This window comes from Zootoca vivipara, chromosome 1, assembly GCF_963506605.1.
Source record: "Zootoca vivipara chromosome 1, rZooViv1.1, whole genome shotgun sequence".
NCBI classification, from domain to species: domain Eukaryota; kingdom Metazoa; phylum Chordata; class Lepidosauria; order Squamata; family Lacertidae; genus Zootoca; species Zootoca vivipara.
Genome location: NC_083276.1, coordinates 128,673,643 through 128,695,466, shown reverse-complemented (window position 1 = coordinate 128,695,466; position 21,824 = coordinate 128,673,643). Strand labels below are relative to the sequence as shown.

At 44.6% G+C, this 21,824-nt stretch overlaps 1 protein-coding gene across 13 annotated transcripts in view; it reads right to left on the bottom strand.

Annotated features, from left to right (window-relative positions):
• The window catches only part of MAP2 (microtubule associated protein 2), a 244,532-nt gene extending 222,931 nt beyond the window's left edge, over positions 1-21,601 (bottom strand). For all 13 annotated transcript variants that reach the window (XM_060282190.1, XM_060282203.1, XM_060282223.1 and 10 more), the window contains exon 1: positions 21,465-21,601. The gene's annotated coding sequence lies outside the window, so the exon portion shown is untranslated. The remainder of the gene's footprint in view (positions 1-21,464) is intronic.
• Between the last annotated feature and the right edge of the window lie 223 nt (positions 21,602-21,824).

Sequence of the window (21,824 nt, the reverse complement as noted above, 5' to 3'; positions counted from 1 at the left end):
ACACAAAGTGAAGCCATGAGAGTGCCTGGAGAAACCCAGCCAGATGGGTGGGGAATAAAAATTTTATTATTAATTATTATTATTATTATTTATTATTATTATTTAACAGGGGTGGGGCTACCTCTTATCTACCAAGGTCAATAATTAGGGTGGTGATGATAACAGGCTCAAGCTACAACTGAAGCATTTTCTTGCTGTATCCCAGCTGTACTATTCCGACACACACGTTAGTATATACACATACCGTGATGTTTTGGCCCACCTGGCTTGCCATACCAGAAGCTGCATAAGACAGATTTCTGGCACTGTAATTCTAGGTTCCAGTTGTGTATCACAAGCAGCAACCTGCCACAGGGTTTTCCCCTCCCTAAACTGCTTGCATTAAAATTCTTCTGGTCATGCATCCTCCGCGTGGCCTCCTCTTCGTGATGAGGAGGAGAATTTGTTCATGTGCAGGCTTCCTTTTGCAGATGTCTGCGCTCCTTGTGCTGGCATGAGGCGGCAGGGGTTGCGGGGTATGTGATACCAGGGACAGGGGAGCTATTATTCTAATTTGTGCAGCACCACAAACCATATGCCATTTCCAGAATGGATAATACTGAAGATAATACTTCAGCCACTAAGGAGAATTGGGAGGTTGAAAAGCTTGGTTTGACTTCATCCTTGAAGGAGCACTCTACCTGTTGTGACATGGGGTTCGTGATTTCAGCTCTCTTGACATAATATGCTGGAGACAGTTCTCTAGTAACACTTTTTTATTAAAGCAAACAAGACTACGCTCTGAGGAGAGGAAAGCTACATCTATAGGGACGGGGGACTAGCTAGAAAGGGATACATTTTGGAAGGAACAATATCAGGCAATCACAGTGCTGCCTTTTGGAGGAAAGAGGATCCAAATACAGCTTAAATGAACCAATACAAGCTGTACCTTCTGGAACCAAAAGGCAGTTACAGTGGTGCCTCAACTTACGAATTTAATCCGTTCCGAAGGCACCTTCGCAAGTCGAAAAATTCGTAAGTAGAAAAACGCCATTGGAAACGCGATTTCCCATAGGAATGCATTGGAAACGAAAAACTTCAAAAGTCGAAGCAACCCTATCTAAAAATTCGTAAGTCGAAAAATCCCTATCTAAAACTGCCACGGTTTTTTTCCAGATGTCGAGACATTCGTAAGCGCGCGTCCATTACCCCATTCGTAAGTCGAAAAATTCAGTTGTCGAGTCATTCGTAAGTCGAGGTACCACTGTACTTTACCCTAATGTTACCCTAATAGTAACAGACAATAGTAATACAGATATAAAATCCTTTGACTCAATACACAACACTACCATTGTCTAGTGGGAGTGACAGTGGCCAACCAACCCAAACTCTGCCGCCTTGTAGCTATACTTATTCTTGAAAATGGCTTCGGCAGTAAACCCCGAGTGAAAATTCATACCTGCTGCCTTGCAGGACCTTTTCGGGAGAAGAAAAGGCTAAGAAGTAACCCTACACAAATCCAGAGTAGAGTCCCTAAGATGATTGGATGGCGTCTTGTACACCTCCTTCTGGTGACTCCTGGTCAAGCTGGTGCCAAACGTCTTGCTCTGCTTTCCTTTGAACCACATCAGCGAGGCCGAGAGGAAGGTCTTGTCATCTGGGCAGCACAAAATCTTCCTACACACTGCCCATGCATGCACCCCAGGGAGGTTACTTCCAGTTAGAAGGGTACTTCTAACACAGCAAAAACAATGTGGGAGGCAGCAGTTACGAGTTGCCGGTCTCTGCAGCCACAGCAAGCACTGTCATTCTCCAGGGTTTTGACTTCACCCCCAGAGGTGCACTCCATTGTCTCTTGAGACAGGTGAATGCCAACAACAACCCTTCAAACTGGAATTCAATGCAATAAAAGGGAATCTATCCATTTATTTCCTTGGGATCTTACAAAAATAGCAGTTAGCATGTTGTTTAGGTAGCTGCTGGCAGACTGTAACATACAACCTGGCCATGCCTGAACTAAAGTGGCTGTGCCTGTTGCCAAACATCACTGCTTCTTGAGAAGGGGGCAAAGAGAGGGTGAGTGAGAAGGAGAAAGCAGAAAAAGGCACACAGAAACGTATAGTAAAAAATTCAAAGTAGACCCCATGTTAGAAGATGAGATTAAAGATGAAGAGTTACAAAATGGCTGAATTAGAAAGCGGCCGTTCAAATACTTCTGGCAAACAGAATGAATCTTATTTTATAATTAAATATAGACATCAAATTAGGGTTTCATCAAGCATCTCCTCCCCACATTACACGTTTCTCACTGCAAACAGCCACACATCTGAGTCCCCAAACCCCACTGTGAAACGGCTCCTGTTTGTCAGGGGCAATTCCAACCCGGGCCACAGGGAAATCAGTGAGGGGAAACAAGCAACACATTAAGAGGTAATACCTTACAGAGAAACTAGTGAAAGTAAGGGGCATATAAGAGTTCTGGAAGACATATTCAGAGGAAAGCACAATACAGCAGTTGCCTGCAAAGGGAAAACATTGGCTCCGCTTTGCTGCTCCTCCTACTACTAGCAGTTCCCAGTTGGCTTCTGCCCACCTGCTGCTCTGCTTATCTAAAGCATTAGGAGCTCCCTTGTTGCTCTGCACATAGAGCTCAATAGCGCCTGACTGCCATGGTTATAATCTCTGAACCACAGCGTTTCATGCAGATCTGACGGAGATTCATGCTCAGACCTATCAGTCACTCCTTTGTCGTCTAAAAATAACTCTGGTTTAATTGCAACTAGCTACAGCTTTCTAATTCTTTGTGACCCCAGCTCTCTAAATCTATTATCCAGAGACAGTCCAAGTAAATCCCGAACAAAGGTGTGGGTTGCAGGCAGTTGGCCATCTGTCTGCCAGGTGCTCTGTGGCTTAGCTTCTCTGAATGAGTGCAGCCTCCCTGCACTCTACTCGCCACTCTAAGATCCAGGCACAGCTCCTCTTTTCATTTGCTAAAATCAATATTCTGCTGCCACCATTCCAGGATTGATCTGACAGGATGGTGCTTTTAAAAGATACCATTTCCGATTATCAGCTTGACCATTAAACCAACTTTTTGTTCCAAATGACGAGCTGTTGGGTTTTGTGTTTGTTTTGGAGTGCACATTGCACAGTGAATGAAATAAACATTTAATTTAGGGTTGCCATGTTTCAAATTTCGGACGTATGGCAGCCCTAATTTTACTTAAGCGGCAGTAAGTACAGAATATATAAAAAGTATAAAAATACAATATTGTGAGAAAGGCCGTCAGCTAATTCAGATCAGGGGCTGCAGCAAGCCATTCTTCCAGCTGAGGTGTCATATTCTTGGTTTATCAATAGTTAGTGTCACCCTGGAATGGATTCTCGCCTTAAGTAAAGTGAATTATCATTTTTACTACATACAGGTATCTCTGTTGGTTGTTAGAAGAAGAAAATCTAAACCCCATAAGCTTTATTAGGAACATCTGGAAGTCACAAAGCACTTGGCTAGTTTTCAAGTTCACTAAAATCATCCAGGGACTGAATTTGGGTTGCCATATTCTGAGGAGCAAAACCCCAGAACCCCTCCCACACACCCTCACATCTCTGTTGCCCCCTCCTTGCCGCTGCCCCCTCCCTCACCTGCCTGCTCACCCCCCCTCCGTCCATCCCCCCTTACCTTTGCTGTCTTCGGCCTCCTGCTCAGGAGATCATGCCCAGCCTTGGAAACGTTGTGCCAGGCCTGGCGACCGCCTGAAACAGTGGGAGGCCTGGCGCAACCCCGGATAGGCTGAAAAACTCAACAGCTTGCTCCCTGCTTTGTCATTTTTCAGCTACTTAGTACAGTATTATTTATTCTAGTTATTAGTCACCTCATGCAGAACCTTCCAAATAATGTACAATAAAACAAATATAAACTGTTAAATTAAATTATGGGAACACAACAAAAGCAAACAATTAAATGGATGCTTTAAGCTGAGATTCCTGCATTGCAGGGGGTTGGACTAGATAACCCTTGGGGGTACCTTCCAACCCTACAATTCCATGAAATAAATAAAGACAAGACAAACCACAATAAGATTATCAAAGCAAAAGTCAAAGATGTCATCCCTCGTGGTGGTTATTCAAAACTAAAATAATAGAAACTCAGCTGGAGAGTAGCAGGATTAAAGTGCAGTGTCAAGGAAGCTGAATCCAGATGAGACTGAAGTTTTATGTGTTCCAAACTCTCAGACCTAGGAAGTGGGGAGGCAGCCTATCTGGACACTACTGTGGGTAGCAGTTCCTTAGCCTGGGGGTCCTCCTGGATTCAATATTGTCATTGGAGGCTCACGAGGCCACAGTGGCCTATTTCCAGCTGTGGCTGGTTGGCCAGCTATGACCCCTTTTGGGATGGAGATAATTTGGCCACTATATCTCATGCTTTGGTAACTTCCAGACTGGATTATTGCAATGCACTCCATGTGGGGCTACTCTCGAAGGTGACTCAGATCTGGTCCAAAATGTGGAAGCAAGATTGCTGGCTGCACTTGTTGCCAATTCATTTCCAGGCAGAATTCAAGGTGCTTGCATTAGTGTTTAAAACCCTACATGACTCAGGAACCAAATATCTGAAAGATCTTCTCCTTCCCTACAGCCCCTCTTGGTAGTTCCACTGATCTCAGAAATTTATAGGGTGGCAGCCTGGGAGGTGGCCTTATCTGTGGTGGCCCCTAAGCTGTAGAATTGCCTGCCCACAGAGGTGAACCTTCATTACATATTTCCTTTTGTATGCTGACAACACAGCTCTCATACCCTCCGACATCTCGCTGATCAAAACTGGGACGCTTGTTATTTTGGTCCTGAGCTCTCGCAGGAGCCAGCTGACAAACACAAGAACACAAGTCAAAAAATTAGAATAATTGGTCCAGCACGCTGGCGTGAATCAGCTGGTTTGCAGGATGTAAGGGGAAGAGAATACAGAGATCCCCCTCCCATCATCAAGAGCAGCTCCTCCAATAGCAGCAATGCCAGCGGGGAGGGGGAGGAGTCCAGTGAGGAAGGAGGAAGAGGGATGCAGGGCTCTGGCAACACAGAAGAGCCCCTGCTACACATGAGGGAGGAAGAAAGAGAGGGGGAAAGGGGGGGAGAAGGAAAACATGGAGCGTAGACCCTTTTCCCCTCCGGTTCCGGAATTACGCAGGAGAAGGCGGGGAAGAAGGTTTGCCGTCCCGAGACTCTTATGCTGAAAGAAGACGAGGAGTGGTCCATTCCCGGATTCTGCCTCGGACTGAGCAGACATGTTCTACACACTCATTTCACTGTAAATAGACTGCACTAAATAAAACTGTCTAAAGACAAGAATATGGAGCATCGTTACTCTAGAGTAGTCTCAACAACAACCTCTGACACATGAGACCAAAAACGAGCACCTTTTGGTTCAGCACTCTGACGAGAGCCAACTAACTTATGCCGGAGTGCTGGACCACAAAATGGGACATTCTGGATTCCAATCACAAGCCAGGATGGCTTCTGTAATTCCGCGTATGACTCCCCCCCCCCTCTTGCTCTGAAACCCAGTCAGATGGGCGGGGTATAAATAATAAATTATTATTCATAATATAACTGACAATTATATGCATAGACCCACCCTGTTCCTTTGACTGTATTTCTCTGCAAAAGAAATGCAAATGCACATGGTGGAATTGAGGAGCCATTAAAAGCAACAATAAAGAATCATAGAATCTTAGAGTTGGAAGAGACCACAAGGGCCATCCAGTCCAACCCCCTGCCAAGCAGGAAACACCATCAAAGCATTCCTGACAGATGGCTGTCAAGCCTCCGCTTAAAGACCCCCAAAGAAGGAGACTCCACCACATTCCTTGGCAGCAAATTCCACTGTCGAACAGCTCTTACTGTCAGGAAGTTCTTCCTAATGTTCAGGTGGAATCTTCTTTCTTGTAGTTTGAATCCATTGCTCCGTGCCCGCTTCTCTGGAGCAGCAGAAAACAACCTTTCTCCCTCCTCTATATGACATCCTTTCATATATTTGAACATGGCTATCATATATCACCCTTTAACCTTCTCTTCTCCAGACTAAACATACCCAGCTCCCTAAGCCGTTCCTCATAAGGCATTGTTTCCAGGCCTTTGACCGTTTTGGTTGCCCTCCTCTGGACATGTTCCAGCTTGTCAATATCCTGCTTGAACTGTGGTGCCCAGAACTGGACACAGTATTCCAGGTGAGGTCTGACAGTGGTACTATTACTTTCCTTGATCTAGATGCTATACTTGATGCAGCCAAGAATTGCATTGGCTTTTTTAGCTGCTGCATCACACTGTTGACTCATGTCAAGTTTGTGGTCTACCAAGACTCCTAGATCCTTTTCACATGTACTGCTCTCAAGCCAGGTGTCACCCATCCTGTATTTGTGCATTTCATTTTTTATTTTTTATTTTGCCCAAGTGTAGTACTTTACATTTCTCCCTGTTAAAATTTCATCTTGTTTTTTTTGGACCAGTTGTCTAATTTGTTAAGGTCATTTTGAAGTGTGATCCTGTCCTCTGGGGTATTAGCCACCCCTCCCAATTTGGTGTCATCTGTAAACTTGATCAGGATGCCCTCAAGCCCATCATCCAAGTCATTGATAAAGATGTTGAATAAGACTGGGCCCAAGACAGAACTCTATGGCACCCCGCTAGTCACTTCTCTCCAGGATGAGGAGGAGCCATTGATGAGCACCCTTTGGGTTCGGTCAGTCACCCAGTTACAAATCCACTGAATGGTAGCATTGTCTAGCCCACATTTTACCAACTTCTTTACAAGAATATCATGTGGCACCTTGTCAAAGGCCTTGCTGAAATCAAGATAGGCTATATCCACAGCATTCCCTTCATCTATGAGGCTTGTAATTCTGTCAAAAAATGAGATCAGATTTAAAGATGATTTAAAGTACATCAGAAGCAGGAAACCAGTTAGAGAGACTTTTGGACAACGAAGAAGTTAAAGGACGGACTTGTTCACACAGAGCATAGGTTTCCTATGGAACTTGCTCCCACAAGAGGTTGTGATATCCTGCCAATTTTAACTCCCTCCAATATCAGGGAGGGATCTGAATACCATTTGCTGGAGAACATGAGTAGAATAGTGTTGTTGGGCAACAGGCCTCTTGTCTGATCCAGCAAGGCTCTTCTTGACACTAAGGCATGTGTTAATTCACATATAATTTTAAGGATTTCTTTTCCAAGACTTCTTTTTTCTTGAGGTGCTGCTGCCAGTCAGAGTAGGTAGCCATACCTACAGGAACAGAAGGCAGAATGCAATCTCTTGGGATTGTTTTGATATGAAGCCTTCAACCCTTTATGTACTTACTTGGGAGTAAGACACACTGTGATCAGAGAGACTTCTGAATAGTCAGGCATAGAATTGCTCTACAAATATTGCTATATCACAATGATCATAAGGAAAACCAGAATTTATAAACCTAGATAAATAATAAATCGGTTCTGCAATAGAAAGGAAAGCTTTTCTCCAGGGCACATGTAGGCTCAGAAAATACTTAAAAGGCAATGGAAGCAGCTTATGCACAGATTTATTTATTTATCTGAAAAACTGGCTGTGAGCATGCATGTTTGATCATCAAGTGATGCCTATTGATTCAACAGTGGGAGTAGAATTTGCATCTCCAGAATTCCCAGGAAATGGTGCTTGTTTGAGATCAAGGAGCAGATGTTTCCCAGTTTTCATTTCCTTGCCTTCTCTAAACAAAGTACAGCATAAACTGTGAGCCCTTTGGAATCTTATGCACTCCATAATTGTGCCTTGTATATTTCTGTGTTAGAAGCTCAGGCAGAGCAAATTTTTGCACTGTGTCACACTCCCACTGTATTAATAAATATATCTTGCCCCATGCCAAATGTCACTGAACAAATGAGCAGATTTTTGGGAGTTCCCAAAGCTGGCAGAAGATTCATGAATGTATTTCTAATACAACTGAGCAATATTGGATTCATACCTCTATTTTTTGTACCTTAATATGACTTTTTGGTACCACGCTGTGGTGGAGATCATGGAGATAGGAATATGGGGGGAGACTGTCTAGTGAATGATCTCTAAATGCAGCCACTTGCTAAGTCCATGAATGTCAGGCTCCATGTGGATACTCCCCACGGAATACCAATAAAAAATGTAAACAATTGCCTTCTCATTCACCACAAGGCATTATAAAAATTGCACAGTATTACCAAAGCACAAATGCAAACTCATAGCTGTTTTAATATATTTACCATATATTTTGCAGACTAGAAGAGGAAGGGAGAAAAAGCTTCAGGTTTTTACAGAATACATCTCAAGAAACAAGATGGTGCAAAGCAAACTCCCTGTATCAACCCATTCTTGCCTTGCTGAGTTTGGCACCGTCTTTGTCAGTCACAGTTCATTATAGCAAAAGAAGCCAAGCTCTCCTTGCTGGTGCTGTAAAATGAAGCACTGGTGTGTCATTGAGAAACATTTCTTCCAGTTCCCAGCTAGAGGTCACAGTACGCTTTGGAGCATGGGAATTCGGGACCTCTAAAATGTTGTCTTTGGCAAGCTCACTGCAGTGTCCTGGGTATACAGATTAATCCTCTGCAGCAGCGGACATTTATACACACTAAATAAACCAAGAGCTGATGAGTGGCTAAAAGACTTAGGTGAAGATTAGGGAGTCTCCAGTTTGAGTTCTAGCACGCAGTGAAGGCTTACTTCTACATTCCAATGCATCAGGGCCTGTTGAATTTTTCAATTTCCAAAAATAAGGGGTGCAAAAAACTTGTAACATGGCTTGGGAATTCAAAATATATTTTGGCTAAATTAATATAATCTAGTTTTGCTTTGAAAGTAAAATTGCGTTAAAGTACATAAAAATCATTTAAATGATTGCCAAGTACTTATATATTAATATTATGTCATTTATTTATTTATTTTTATTATTTAGCATTACCTGACATTTTCAAAAGGTAAAAGTAAAATTCCAAAAGCAGTTAATATGCCTCTTCATCAAACACAGACTTATGAAGCTAAATGCTGTCCAATCACAAAAAATAATAGCAGACTTGAATTCCTCACACCTAAAACCATATTTTTAAGACCCCTCACTGAAGAAATTTACAAAAATTAAGTTTCACCCCCTAAAATGGCACACCCTGCTAACATATCTAACAACGGCATCAATAAAGGCTTCTTTTCTCCCTTGCTGTTGTAGCATGCTAGGAAAATGATGTACCTTCTAAGCAATCATGGCTCAATAAAATACAGTGGTACCTCGACTTATGAAGGCGATCCGTTCCGCGGTGCTCTTCGTAAGTCGAAACCTTCGGAAGTCGAAGCGTCCATTTTGCGCATGTGTGAAGCGCGATTTTGCGCTTTGCGCATGCGCAGACCGCACACGTCGCTTCTGCACAGGCACAGACCACACGCACAGCAAAAATACTTCCTGGTTTGCTGACTTTGTAAGTTGAAACCTTCGCAAGTCGAGGCATTCGGATGTCGAGGTACCACTGTATGAGAATGGTAAAACAGCATACGAAGCCCAAACAATTAAGAACGTAAAAGCAGGTACCATAGGTGGGCTTTACAAAGCAAGGCAAGACAAGGCAGATTAGGGGTGGGGAATTGGGTTTGGCTCAACTTTGACAGGCGGGTCCATCACATGATGTCATAATGGTATCAGGTGTCAACTTGAACGGGGTTCACAGAGCCAAACGGCTGGTTTGCTCCGGCTTTTGGTGCTAATCAGCTGCTACATGCTGAAAGCCATCCTCTTTGAACTACCTAGTGCAGCCTGATCCCACTGGAGCTCAGGTGGTCAGCACTGAGCAGGATTCCTGTTTGCCAAGATCAAAAGAATGATTGGGAGGTCACTCTCCAATGTTCCTTTGCAGCCATGTCTTCACCTGCTCACACCTGATGTCACATGTGACATCAGGTGTAGGGCAGGTGAGTGTGGTTTGGAGAAAATCAGTCTTGTGGGTTAAATAAGGACCCCTGCCAGAGCTAATTAGACCCTACCTTTTATATAGGCCACTGGTCTGCTTAGCCCAGTACCACCACCTCCAGCTGGCAGTGGCACTTCCAGAGTGTTGGGCAGAAGCCGTTCACATTGCTGCTAGCTGGGATCCTTTGGCCTGGGAGGTTATCTGGGCATGGAAAGCATCCACTCTGGCATTGAATTCAATTATGAACTCTAATCTATTTGCAGTTGAAGATTACAAAAAACTGCTACTTTAATTTAATGCACATTTTATGTAATAGGTGCTATGTGCAAAACAAGAAGCTGCAAATCAGCATAGTACATGTGAACATATGTATTTGTGTACCTGCTGGCACTGTTATCGTTAGCCTGGAAAAATTCAAAAATAAAACCTTTTAAAAATTATGTTGTGGGTGTTGTTGTTTTTTGTATTCTATCTACATTTTACCTTCTTGGTCTGTTTCTAAACATATGTCCCCATTCTGATCCCTTGGCGTAGGGTATTGTTGTGCTCAAATACAATGTGGGCATGGGATGCAGGTGAGCCAAGTGCATCATGAGAAACAGGTGAGAGATTCGCATCTGCTCTCACTGTTTAAGAGCTTTAAAGCTATGGGCATGATTGTTCAAACTTGTTCTCTGCTGTTCCAGAAGGCAGGACTAGAACCAGAGGATGGAGATTGCATGGAAGCAGATTTCAGCTGAAAGTTAGGAGAACCTTCTAAACAGGAAGAGCCATTTGGCAGTGGCACAGGCTGCCTTGGGAGGTGGTGGGCTACTTATATTTAGGTTTTCAAAAGAGCAAGACCTCCCTGGGTTCCTCACCACAACATTTCTGGCTGTTGTCTTGTGCACTGTGCCCTCCTTCCATTCATCTGGGCTTCAGAACAAGGAGACCCAAAAGCTTCTTGCCCTTTATTTTATTTTACTTATGTATTTAAAATATGTTGAAACCACCATTCATACAATTTTCAAGGCAGTTTAGTAGTTTTAGAATAATAATTTATTTGTTGTTGTTGTTGTTGCTGCTGCTGCTGCAATTGCAACCACCCCCTCGAGGAATAAAACACTAGGACACAGGATATAAGGTTAATGTTATTGGGCAAATTTAGGCCACAACTTTATTGGTTACAGAATGTGAGCGGTATTGGCCAGGAAGTCTGGTAGGGTAAACGACCGATAGGGGGAGCCCCGTCGATGCAAACCAACTGAAGCTCACCCCTGGGTTCCCGGAAGGGTCGTGGCATGGCCCTAGCCCAGCTTCGGACAAGATCCACACACCCAGATTCCTTTAACGGAATACACCTACGCATGGCGGGGCAGGCGGTGGCCAGGTCTCCCCTCCCCCATCAGAAGGTCACCCAATGCCTAACCGCAAAACCTTACAAAGTTTTGACAATTGCTACGAGGTAGGCGAAAACCAAATGGCCTGAGCCGATTTGCCAAGTGGAAAAAATCCCACCAGGCCCCTCAACGGCGACCAACCGAGGTCCATAGCAAGGCCATTAAAGACTAAACCTGCAAATAGGGAGGGAGGGTGGGAGATTGAGAACGCGAGCCAAGAGGAAGCCTCTCGGCTCGCGCGGCAGTTTAAACTGGTCCTGGCCATCCCCCCCCCCAGCCAGCTGATTGGCTGGCTGATGGATGACGTGGCCGGGATCCCCCAGGCGGCGCCGAACAATGTCCCCGCCCCTGGAGGGGAGTGGGTGGCCGGGTGGTGGAGCGGATTTAATAGAATAGTAATAGTTTTGAAAGTGCCATGAGATTCTTTTGTGAACTAAGTGAAAATACTAGTCAGAAAATATAGGGTTGTCTTTCCAATTTTATTAAGGGTTACTAACTATTTTTGGAAGATTATAAAATTCTGAGGGAGCACTGCCCAGATTAGAGGAGAGCAAGAAAATCGTAAGCAGAATGAAATCCAGCAGGCTGCTGCTGCTGTTTTAAACCCTTGTTCAACATATGGGCTGAAACCCAACCATGTCAGCTTGAAAGGAAAGCTCTTTCATAGTTCATGAGGGACTATGCATTTAAAATGAGTTGGGGAGCTCCTAAGCAGGACAGTTGAAAGTATTTAAATATTTAGTTAATGTCTCTGGCCTGTGAAGAAATGGCTCCGTGTTGTATTGATGTGGATTTTAAAAATATTTGCTTGAGGTGAAATTCTTGCATTCATTATTTCTTGTGTTCTGGTAGAATACTCTGCAGTCTGTATATGTGTTTCACTAAGTTGCTAGAAGGCCAGCAACATTCCATTATACTTTAGATTATCACCGCACCACCCCCAGCAATCTAGAGACAAATTTCATTCTGTGATCACACACACACACACACACACACACACACACACGGTGGCTCCTCAGATGTTGTTGGTCTCCTTACTCCCATCAGCCAAATGATGGGAGTTGTAGAAGTCCAGCAACATCTGGAAGCAGACAGATTCCCCACCAATCTCTTAGCCTCATGTCAAAGGTCATGGTGCAGATCCTCAGTGCCAAGAATAGCCACAACACTAAAAACAACAGCTGGAATTCAATGCACATCTACCGGTACTAGGGAGGAAGCCACAATGCACTTTGGAGACATAACTTCTAAATAGTCCTGCATGGGCTCAGGCTAAGGAGCATGTGTCTTCCTCTGAACATATTCCACCAGTCAAAGTCCTGAATGGTAGAAACATGACAGTATTTTGGTCTTCACTCGATCCGTGCTGATTACATCAATAGCTTCGAAACTCTAAAAATGGACAGCTGCCATTCATTTATGCAACACAAGGATTCTCTCAAATAAAAGGAAATGCTTTGTTTTTTCAGGTGTCCCATTCAGCAGAAAACTCCGTTTTTCATTTTGTGTATGGACAGCTCTATTTGAAAACAAACAAATTGCTATCCATATTGAGCTGACAAGAAAGCCGCTTGAATGCTATTACTAAGACATTTTAGGCAAAAGGGGCGAACATTTCAGTGTTTTCTTTTCAAGGGCATAAAGAAATACTTTCAGAAAGTAGAGGGTTTATTTTGTTTTAATTAACATTTCAAATGCTATGAAAGACTAATTGCATTATTGCCTGACCCTGTGAAGTTTGCCTAAAAGTTTCCACAGAGCAAAAGGCTCACAAGCGATCGTCTGCAGCACAATCCTATGACTGTTAACTCAAAGCTACTCTCCAATCTTGAGTTGAATGGGGCTTACTTGCACATAAGTGCATACAGAATTGCATCCTTAACATCCTAACACTTCAACAAGAGATGAGTTGATGTGTAATGTAGAGGCCTGGCAATAATGATTGGCCAAGACCCCCCAGGGGTTCACAAAGGCCCCTCACCAGCCTAGCCTGGCCAGACTATCACTCGCCACTCTCCCTGCTGGCTCTCTGGACAGCTATTTTACTGGTTGGGGAGTGGTGGTGCTGTTTTGAATAGGAGGTCTGCTCTACTCTGTCAGTTTGTGAGGGGTTATTGGATGGGGTGTCCCGATTTTAAAGCAGGAGGGTGGATTGTAGCACCTTCTCTTCCTCCCAGCACTGTAATTCTAAGGTGTATCTACAAATTCAACAAAATCACATGGCGGTGTCCTGAGACTGGGCCACTTCTGTCAACTGGTGGAGGTGCATGATGTTTCTAAATCCTGCCCCCTTATTATTATTGTTAAATAACATTCCCTGAATGTAGGAAACTATGTATATGAAGGGAACTAATATAGCTACCAGTAGGACTTTTCTACCCCGTTTATCTATTTTGCACATAAAAAAGCTATTATGGGTTTGTCTTTTCTTTTTTAATGGTGGAGCTTAATTTTTTTTAGTGTTTCTCTGTTTCTCCTGCAGTCTGAAATGGAGCAGTCCAGAATAAACTCCATTATGTGCATTTGATGGGCATAAAATATATTATCACTGAAACAGTAACTGGCAATATAATATATTTTTACACACTCGGTGAAGCAAAGAGCAAGCTGAATTCTATATAAACTGTAAAAGGTATCTGAAGTGTCTATAGGTCAGCACCTCAACCAGGGCAGATTGGTGAAAGTCCACAGAAGTCAATGAACCTAATGACTACTTGATGTAAATTAGTGGCACTCCACTGAAAGCAGGAGGGGCTACGCTGATTTATCTGAGCAGAAGATCTAGTGCTTTTAACCTGGAAATATTTCGTTTTTAAAAAACACTCAGAATGCCATTATTGGGCAAACTATGCAGCACTGCAAGGCCATAGGGCATCAGCACGTATAATTGAAAGGAACAAGAAAACACATATTAAGCATATTCCATTGGGTGCCAGTAGCTTCAAATTGTCTGAACAGAACCCAAGAAATGTATTGTAATTAATCTGGCAATTCTCTTTTTCACAACTGGCCTGCCACAGACTTTAATTGACGTACATTTGCAGCATGTTCTTGGAAGACAAAGGCATTATAATTTCATTGCCTGGGAACCTCGTTATTAGAATCAAATGTTTTCCTTCAAATCTTAATCAAATAGAAGGACATCCATGCATCATGACCCTGAAAACTTTTCAAAGCTAAGGCAAGGAAGCCTGATGTTGGATCTGCACCCTTTTCTGTTATAGTACAAACAAACAAAGATCCCTGCTAGTGTCACAAAACCATTGACTGGGGTCCCTGGAGGTCTCACCCAAAGTCTCTGCAAGTGCGTGCAGAATACCTAAGAGGCAGGGCAAGGGAGAATCCAAGGAGGAGATACCACACACTGTTCCTGGCCACATAAATTTGGAAAGAGGGCATGGGTGTCTGCAGGAATTTCTCCAGGGGTGTGGTGAAGAGGAGAAGAATACTTCAAATAAACAAACACAATGAGGCATCAGAGAACAGATCTACCATTTCTAGTAGATCAGGTGACAGAACAGTGGTGAGGCTTTCAGAAGTCTGGCTCCTGTAAACAAGGACTACCCTTCTGCTATTTCTCAATGGGTAGACCAGCTGCACATCTATGGTTAGACCCAAAGCCCAACCATCTTCCCAGTCACTGCTGAAATCCTCATCTTCCCCCTGGCTCACTTCACCAGCTCCAGGCCATAATTAATTGCACCACTGCTACGATCAACTTCACAGCTACCTCTTCACTGCATCTCCCTAAAATAACACACTGGATATCAACACTGGACTACATTTCAGGGCTGCCGGACACTACTCAATAACTCCCCACCTCACCATCACCCCAGCAAAATGGGTACTACAACAACAATGGGTTACTTTGCAGGGCAGACATAACTCACATAACTCAGCCCTGCCCTCTGCACTGTGGATATAATTATGATGGGTTTTATCCACATTGGCTTTAGCAGGGTATTTCTTTATTGTTTTTAACAACACAGGGGTCACTTTTTTCTTTGTTTTTGGTATGAAATGAGACTTGAATTAGAAAGATTACGAACTCCTGTCTTTGTTGTGGCCTGTTGTTTTGGAAGAGGCACCCTCTTGCCTGGTCACACAGGCAGCACCACGAAATCCCTGGATATCTAAATTGTTTTCTGTGGGGCATCAACCACTTCTCCTCCACCAGGGAAGACGAACAGAAAAGGCTTTAAATTTGTTGACTAAAAGGCAGTGGAAAGTGGGAGCAGGCTACTATCAGAGTAAGATTCCTGCGCACCTGGAGATTAATTTTGAAACACGTGGGGCACATCATGTTATGATATACTTGCACGTCTGACAGCCAAACTAGATATGACATTTGCCACATAGTGTGGTGGTGTGTAGTGATTTTTTTCTCCCAAATAGCTGGTGTGGGCAGGCCATGACACAAAGGGAAGGAAAGGAGTGGGGGTTTTAATCCTTTCATATCTTCAGAAACCAATAGGAACTTTCTTCCAATTTCAAACAGGGCGTATGAAGGGCCAATTCCATTTAGGACCATAGCAATAACAACAACAATCTATATATATATAAATGTAAAACGTGCATGCGTGTGGGTCTCCACTTTTCTTGGAAACCGCTTGACCGCTTGACTTCAAATTTGGACACAATGTTCCAGTCCAATATCTGAGTGTTTGCATAAACTTAGATTGCATAGATGTGACATCTGTCGCAGGTAAAAACATGAATTTTGAGGAACAGACTCAATTTCTGTAGTACTGCCACACCCCACCCACTCCTCCTCCTCCTACCTCACTACGAGTACTTTATACAGGGGGGGGGACAGACAGGGACCGGGGGTGGGTCACATCCACCCCCTGTCCTGGGAAACGAGACCCCAGACTAAGCCACTGCAACGCGTGGCCGGATACAACTAGTAGTAGTAGTAATAATAATAATAATAATACAATTTTATTTATATCCCGCCCTTCCCGGTTCAAAAACCCGGGCTCAGGGCGGCTAACAACAAATTAACACTTAATTGTAATACAACATAAAAGCAGCATAAAATACAGTAGAAAAGCATGAATAACAATAAAATTCAAGTTAAAGAATCAATTTGGGGGAAATCCATCCAATAAACATTAGATGGTCACCAGGGCTAGCTGGCTAAATTAGACCTACTTGGGCCAGCGAGGCGGCCAGGGGAGAATTAGCTGTGGGGTCCCAGAGCAGGTAATGTTCATAAAAGGGGGGAGGGGGGAAGAGAAGGGAAATAAAAGATCAAGCTGAGTTCAAATTAAAGGCCAGGCAGAATAGCTCTGTCTTACAGGCCATGCGGAAGCAGGTTAAATCCTGTAGGGCCCTAGTCTCATGGGACAGAGCATTCCACCAGGTCGGAGCCATCACTGAAAAGGCCCTGGCCCTGGTGGAGGATAGTCTGACTTCCTTAGGGCCCAAGACCTCTAAACTATGGTTATCCATGGACCTTAAGTTCCTCTGCGAGGCATAACAGGAGAGGCGGTCCCGTAATACAAGGGCCCTAAGCCATTGGCAAAGAACAAAAGGCCCTTGTCACTTGTCTGTGGCACCAGGGTTTTTTGAGGGGTGGGTGGTTCCTTTTATAATTGTCGTGTGTTTGTGTGTCATTCTTTATTCTCCTAGCAAATCTGCGTGAACTTCATCAGTGATCCCAGGGGGCTGCCCTACCTTTCCTTTCTGCACTGCCTTTCCACCACATGGCAAATCCTTCTGTGCTTTTTGTTCCCTTTTCCAAGCATCTTGCAGGCCTTTTCCCACCTGCCCTGGGAGGGAGGGTGGAGCCCTGACTGACTCCAACTACAAAAGAGGAGGTTGCTGAACAGATTCTTGGGCTGGGGTATTGCTTAACAGGGGTTGTTACTGGGTTGTTGTTGTTGTTGTTTTGGTTTGGTTTGGTTTTTTGCTGTAATTGATATTTACTGTTTGTATCTTTATTTTTAGATCTTATTATGATTTATTTGGAAACGGATGTGTTTTGTTTATTGTTGTAATTATGTAAACCTTGAGCATGGTTATAGCTATGGAAAGGTGGCATATAAATAAAATGATGTGATGATCTTTGTCCCAAATCCCATTTACTCTGGATGTGTGAAGCTGCCCTTATACCAAATGTGACTATTGGTTAGTGATCTACCATACTCCATCTAGCTCTCCAATGCTTCAGACAGAGGCATTGCTACCAGTGAACTTTTTACCCAGAGTCACTGGAAGTAGAACCCGGGACTTCATGCAACAAAGCTCTAGCTAGGGTCTGCCCAAGTCATTTTGGCACCCAAGGCAGACCCCAAAATGGTGGCCCTCCCCACCAAGTAAGAAGGGATGAGGGGAAATCTACATCAGGAATAAGAGAGGAAGGAACATTGGGATCTGTTGCCCCATGAGTGAACCCTGCACCCTGGGATAGTTGCTTCAGCTTGCCTCATGGGTGGGCTGGCCCTGGATCTAGCTCTGAGCTGTGGGCATGTATATGCACAATAAGGACTAACCTACAACCATTTCCAGTGGCCTAAGACTTGCTTGTGTGGCCTAAAAGGTGGGGGGAGTAACGAAGGAAACTTCTGTATAGCTATTCTGTGTGGTGAGCTAAACACTCACCATAGGTGACTAGGTGATAAACTGGTGTCCAAGGACTGTGGCATTGTAGAGCAACGGCATATTAAAAAAAAAGCAAAAATGGCAGCGCTCACATGTGGAGGTGCTATACTCTCTCCTCAGTGCAAGTGCAAACACACTTGTGTGACCAGGGGTTGGAGGAGAAAGCCCCTCCTTTTCCTTACTGGTCCTCCACACCAGAATCACTGGCTCAGGGTTGAAAGAATGAAATGACGTTTTAGAACTGAACAGCCTCAAATCTTCATGGTTTGTTTTTCCTGAGAAGCAAAGAACCAGGGTGGGGGAAATGGGTTAAGGAATATTCCATAATCTGCTAAATGGTGATCACAGGGGGAGTGGGAATCTATACTAGCAAGGCAGAAAACGTTAGCTCATTCTTCTAATATATCTGAAAGGCAATTATACATGTCATGTCAAATCTCCTTTTCACAGAGTGCTCCACAGTTTAACGGCACAGCTGGCGACTAAATCTACCCTCTCTTCTATAGAAAAGCCCTTTGCTCTGTGGAGGCAGATGGCTTGGGAAGACACCCCTATTCACATCCCAGACATTTGGGCTGCTGTACCCAATGCAAATCTAGCCTGTGTGTCTGCAAATTCTGATCTGACCACATGATGGGTTTGCTGCCTATGAGACTGCCACTGTCATCTCTACAGCAGAGAAGGAAGAAAGGGAAACAAAGAACTGCAGAGAGGAGAGAAAGTTAAAGGCAAGGGTTTGGCTCCATAACACAAGGACGGAGCAAGGGTCACTTGTTTGGCCCCAGGACTGCAAATGGGTGGCTATGGCTGTGTAGATGAGATGTGGCTCATATGCATATTTTAGCTACAGATAATTTCAGCAGGCATTGGGTGGCTGGATCAGCACAAGAGGCATTTCTATTATGCACTTAATTTTGTGCCATTTGATTTCGTGGTTTTAAAATATCACTGGTCCAAATGCTACGGTCCATTTATGCAAACCACCCCTGAACAGTGTCACCCCACTGGAAACAGACACCAACAAATAAATTAATGCCCAGGCTTCAATCCTACAGTGGCTCAGAAAAGTGATGAGCAGACCCTGTTGCTGCTATTTTACATCAGGCAGGGGTGACGCCCGTTTAAGAAGAGCAACAGTGTGAAGAAACGTCAGCACCTGCTTCACGGAGCTCATGCTCTCTCAGCACATTCTCTATGGCTTCTGGAGCCAAGTTGCCAGAATAACACCTTCAGTTAAAGGAGACCAGAGAGCAGCTACAGAAAACCCTGTAGTTGAAACCCAGCTCCTCTTTTCGCTGGGTAGGCTCAATACAGAAGTCTAGACACAACAAGTAGTCCAAATTGGCACAGGTGAAAAAAAGAGGTCCTGTCATAGATGGTACATGTGGGAAACTGGATATAGAAATAAAAGGGGGTGCAGCTGCTTATAACTTGTATGGAATGACAGTCATGGGGCTGGGGGTAGGACTGTGCCGGTGGGTGTTTGCCACAGTTCATAAACCAGCCCCATGTATGCCTGAGCATGCCTACTGAGACAGAATGAAAGCATGCAGTTTACACAAATAAATTTTCTCAGATCAAAAACAAACAACCTTTGCAAACAATAAGAAAGAACCACTTCCTTAAAGAGAGATATGACTACACATGATGTCTACAATGTCCTTAAGGAATTGCATTTCTAAGAGGTCGTGAGAATTCTAGATGGAAGGAGAGAGGCAGGAGGGACCCTGCACCCTTTGCTGTACAGAATGGAGGAAAAGGTTCTGGCTACCCACAAAGACACGCCCCCTCCTTTCCCAAAACCTTCACAAAAACAGCCTTCATTTAAATGCTAGGGTGTGAACAGCAACCCAAACCTGTATGCAAGTGAGTCAGTGTGTCTTTATTTGGGATATTTTTTTTCCACCACTGAAACACAAAAGGCTGCGCCAGACAACTGGCCTGGCAGAGGGTTTCTGTGCCATTTACCTGCGGCAGTTCAAGCATGGAACGTTTTTGCATAATGTTTCACTCACTTCAAAAGGCTTTGTTCTCCACTGCCTCGCTGCAGTTACAAGCCCACTGTCTAAGGCATCGCTTTTCCAATAGCTAATTATATTAATACTGTACCCCCAAAAAAGGGGGGGATAGGGAATGCAGATGGACATATACTCCCATTTGCTCCTTCTGAGATGCATCCCCATTTCTGCCCTCCTTGTTGCTCCTCTAGCCTTGCAGATTCATTTACTGGAGCTTAAGAGTAGAGTTACAGTCTTAAAGGCTTTTGTGTCTGAATGGGGCTTGCCAAAAGGGATGCTCAATATTCAGGAACGAAGGAAGGAAACAAAGCCTTGCCTCATTTCTCAGGCTCCCCCAGTTGCAGGGCTGGTGGTGAGGAATTTACTGAAAGTCTGCTCACCCCCTTCCACCCCTCCCAATGTTCTTGAAATTTCCATCCTTAAACAAAAGAAAGTGAGGAAAATAAAGGAGGTGTCACATGACCACACCTCAGGGCTTTGGGGGGCAAAGCAATTTTTAAAAGAAAGACTTTTCTTTTTAAGTCACTGACTTAAACTCACCTTGGTGGAGATGCAGCACCTTCATAAACCTGCTCCATCCCATAAATATTAAACAGCTTTAAGATACTGGCTCCAGTCCTCTAACTGCATCTCTTCTTCTTTCCTACATTTTTCTGTTTGCACTTAGACACACACAACCACCTCCATCCTCAAAACACAAAGCATTTCCTCCTCCTTCTAGGGAGGGAAAGAAACCAACCCCTTGGCTTAGCTCAGACCCCTTAGTTATTACACTTGCCACCCTGTCTTCAACCAACTCCAAGAGCTCTTTTCTTTATAGTGTTCCAAGTTATCCAACAAAGCTTAATGGCAGGCGCGCACACACACACACACACACACACATATATACATATATACATATATATACACATATAGAGTGTGCACGCTTTTCATACTATTTTAATACTATTGCCAGAAAGGAAGCTGGCTGCAGTCCACCAGCAAACAGGTCCACCACCTACAGCAGTCCCCCACAGATGTTTCTGCCATTTGACTTTGTCATACTCCTGAGAGTCTGTCCAAGGGCAACCTGAGTACAGACTATCTAAAAAAGGTAAATTAACCACAGCTGGGATTGGTTCTGTTATCCCCCTCCCTTTTTGTGATGGATGTGTACTTCGACCTGTTATTGTTATTATTGTTCTTTTTCTGCTCCCCTTTGTCATTTCTAATTCATTTGTAACTGGCAATCAATAAAATGCCAAAGGAGGTGGGGGGAGGGAGACGAGCTCTCCGGCACCTGCTCAACTCCTCTCGGCAGGTGGGCAGGATATCTCCTGCAGCTAAGCAGGGTCCAAATGCTAAGTAAGGCAGACAGACAGACAGACAGACAGACAGACGAAAAGCAACCCCATAGCCCTCCTCTGGGTTTCTTCCAGGGGAGGGTGAGGTGCCAGGATCAGGAGCTGCAGAGGAGGGATGCCCAAGCTGCAGGTGTGCCCGGAGAAAGACTGCAGCTGAGCACCTGTGAAAAGCACGCAGACCTTACCTCCTCCTGCTGCTGCCGCCGCCGCCGCCGCCGCCGCTGCCTCCGATCCTGCAGCTGGCAGAAGAGAGGAGCCACCGAGTCCAGCCGCCAAGGAGCTGCTGTCTCCCTGCCTGTCTGTCTTGCCTGCCTGCGCGCCTCCGCCCGCGCCGAGGACACGCCTCTTCCCCACGCTCGCCGCGCACCGCCCCTTCCCACGTTCCTCCGTGCAGGCGCCTCAAGGGGCAGCTCCCGCAGCTGCTGCAGCCTCTCTCGCCCAAAGGAAAAGTGGACCGGGGGGGATCCTGGGGGGGAGGGGCAAGAAGAGGAGGTGCACATGTCTGGGCACAGGAAGTTTCGGCTAAACGGCGGGGGGGTGTTATT